Below are 3,751 nucleotides of genomic sequence, written 5' to 3'. Positions count from 1 at the left end.
CTTGGCAACATCTGCAAATGTAGTGCATAATACTTATAAACATTTCTAAATGAGCTTCTGCTTCAATTAATCAATATTTTATACATTTTATCAACTATGAGATCAATAATCACATGTAATCTCATATTTTTGTAGCATTGTGAATACTACCTAGGTATATGTGCTATTTGTAAAAGTAAATAAAACAATAAATATTAATAAAAGCAGAATTACTCTATTGCATTGTTTTCAGGGTATTATTTTCCCTGGTTTTAAGTGAGCACCTCCTTTCCTGTTTCTTTACGATGTGATTTTCTTTCAATTTGAATTAAGCTTACTGAGGCATTTTTGACGTTTTTAGGCATTGCTGTGGGTTGGATGTGGTTTGGCCCCACTGAGTCTCATGCTGAAATTCCATCCCCAGTGTGGCGGGTGGGGCCCTGGGAGGGGTTTGGATTGTGGGGGGCGGGTCCCTGGTACATGGCTCGGTGCCACCTTTTGGGAGTGGTCTCACTCTTGGTTCCCTGGAGAACTGGTTGTCGAAAGGAGCCTGGCAGCTGCTCCTCCTCTCTTGCCCACTCTCGCCTTGTGCTCTCTGCACATGCGACTCCCTGTCACCTTCTGCCATGACTGGAAGCAGCCCGGGCCCTCACCAGAAGGCGATGCTGGCGCCATACTCCCTGTACAGCCTGCGGAACTGCGAGCCAAATAAACCTCTTTTCTTTGTAAATTACCCAGCCTTGGGTATTCCTTTACAGCAACACAAATTAAGACAGGCATGTTAGTCTTGATAATACTGTGTATCTATAACATAAGGTCATAGGTCAGAAAGTTTAATGGAAACTCTAGGTGACATACGTATTTTAATTATATTTTTTAAATTATTTTTTATTTAAAAATGTTACTGTTCATCTTAGGAAAATCAGAAAATACAGACTAGCAAAAAAAAAAAAAAAATAGAAAATACCGATACTTCCTATGGGGTGAGCAGTAACCACTCTCCACTCATTGGAATGGGTCCTAGCTCTTTCTCTAAGAAACACACTCTGGATGATTTCCTCAAAAAAGAATTTATTAAAAGGATATTGAGTTCCACAAAATATTAATATCTTTATGGACAGAGGACCAGCTGTGGTCACTCAAGCTGGGCGACAGAGGAAGACCTTGTCTCAAAATAATGAGACCTCGGCCTCTAATAATAGGCCGAGCGCTGGTGGCTCACGTCTGTAATCCTAGCACTCTGGGAGGCCGAGGCAGGTGGATCCTGTGAGCTCAGGAGTTCGAGACCAGCCTGAGCAGGAGTGAGACCCCGTCTCTACTAAAAATAGAAAGAAATGATCTGGACAGCTAAAAATATATATAGAAAAAAATTAGCCGGGCATGGTGGCGCATGCCTGTAGTCCCAGCTACTCGGGAGGCTGAGGCAGGAGGATCGCTTGAGCCCAGGAGTTTGAGGTTGCTGTGAGCTAGGCTGATGCCATGGCACTCTAGCCCGGGCAACAGAGCAAGACTCTGTCTCAAAAAATATATAAAAATAAAAAAATATATATAATAAATATTAATAATAAAAAAATGAGGTGCAGAATAGGGGAGGCAGCGGTGAGGGCTGACTGTGGTTGGGAAAGGCCTCTCCGAGGAGCATTCTCACCCACATTCTCTCCAGGAACAGTTTGCACCTGGTGGGGATAGGCGTTTTTCACTCCTTATTACAATTAACTTGAATTGTTTCCACTGGCGAGAAGAGCCGGCATACACGCATGGCCTGGCAGGGACGCAGACAACAGAGGGAGCCTGATGGTGCCTCCTGGCTCTCCCCCTCCTGTGAGCGTGGATGCTCCCTGACTTCACCCTTAAATGATTTCGAGTTTTTTTCCCTTCCTTCCTCCCTCCTCCTTCCCTCTGTTCCTTCCTCCCATCCTCCTGAAGCCCGTGAGGTCTGAGCCAGCTCACTCCTTAGCCTCCTTGCTGCTTAAAGGGAGGCCCGCAGACCCTCAGCATCAGCATCAGCTGGCAGCTTGTTAGAGACGCAGAATCCCAGGCCCCACCCCAGACCTATGTATTTGTTCATTCCCCCTTTCTCCCAACTCCATTCCTATGCCTTTGCCCACCAAAGACACTCCTTTTCACGTGTTAAAAATTATCCTTCAACATTTATGTGTCTTTGAAACCTCAGCAGTGTTGAGTGTGAATGTATTTTCAATTTGCATTAATGTTGTTATACTATAAATCTTATTGTTTCTTACCTTTTGGGTCACTGTTATGTATTTAAGATTTAATCATTTTGCTGTGTGTAGATCTAGTTCATTGTTCTAACCACTACACAACATTTCATAGCATTCAACTCATTTTACTTAGCTGTTTCCCCACCAGGAACAGCTAGGTGGCCTGGAACTTGCCCTTGGCCCAAATAACACTGTGTGTCCCTTACGGTCGTGTGCAAATTTTCCTTTGTGCCAAATGTTGAGGAGTGGAATTGCTGGGCCATTGGGTATATGCATACGTAATCTCACAAAATTCTTCTAGATTGTTTGCACCTGTTTACTCTTCCAAAGAGGCAGCGTCACATCTTCGTTCTAATATTTGCCTCTCTGGTGGATGTGAAATGGTGTAACATCACATTTATCTTATTACCGGTGAGTTTGAACATTTCTATGTCTATTAATTCTATTCAGTGAAAAATTATTGTGCCTATTATGTTCCAGGCATTATTCTACACACGGAGAAAAGAATATTCTTTGTCCTTTTTTATATTGGTTCTAATGTTTTTTTCTGGTCATTTTAAGAGATCATTGTAGATCTAGATATTAATCCCTTGTCAATTTAGACAACACAAGCATCTTCCCCCAGTCTGGATCTATCTGGTGACTTTGTTAATGGCATCCTTCTTTGACCAGATAGCATTATTTTAATGAAGTCAAAACATTTTTTTGACTTAAGAGCCAATGTCATATTGACAGTTCCCTGGATTTTTGTTCTATTAGCTTTGTAGTATTATCGTTTACACTGAGGCCTTTATTTCATCAGGAGTCCACCATTTTATGTGGTATAAGGTAGTAATCCAGTCCTATTTTTCTCTATCTAATGAGCTAGTTTTTCCAACCTAGATCTCCCTTTCATAAAGTTTTCATCATTTAGCATAACCAATCTCAGTCTCCAGTCTATTCTGGAACTAAGATGAGTCAGGGTTTGCAAACAGCTTCAGTTAGAAAATGTCTCTGTGAAACCCGACACTAGGCAGCTCCAATGTGACTGCTTTGCAGAGACGTTTTACTTGTGGTTAATGTTCTGTGGAGTCCCAGGAGCCAGAGATTTGACAGCAATAGACAGGTGCTGGTGGCGATAAGTACATGCCCCTAAGGAAGAAGAGGGCTTGTAGAGAGAGGAATTATAAATCAGGAACCAGTCTGAAAGTCACCGTAAATGCTGGAACACTCCCAGAAGGGTTCTCTGGTGTCGCACATCCAAATGTGCACACTCACTTCTAAAATTTATGCTTTGAAATTTGAACATGGTGTAAGAGTCGTCAGGATTCAGGGTAGCTAGAGTTTCAGAGCATGGGTCCTGCGGTCAGAATACCAGGTTGAAATCCCAGCTTGGGCACTGATCAGCTGTCCGACCTTGGGCGGACTCCTTCTCTCCCACATTGCATGAGCTAATGCCTGGTGCGAGCATGGATTAGGTATTCAATAAACAAAACAATAACAAGAAGGCCTGTTAGATGATAGTCTTGACATTCCGGGGAATGTCAGGCTCTTGAACAAGCTCTGACCCT

This window comes from Eulemur rufifrons, chromosome 24 (assembly GCF_041146395.1).
Source record: "Eulemur rufifrons isolate Redbay chromosome 24, OSU_ERuf_1, whole genome shotgun sequence".
Lineage (NCBI taxonomy): Eukaryota > Metazoa > Chordata > Mammalia > Primates > Lemuridae > Eulemur > Eulemur rufifrons.
Note: the sequence above shows the minus strand (reverse complement) of the source record.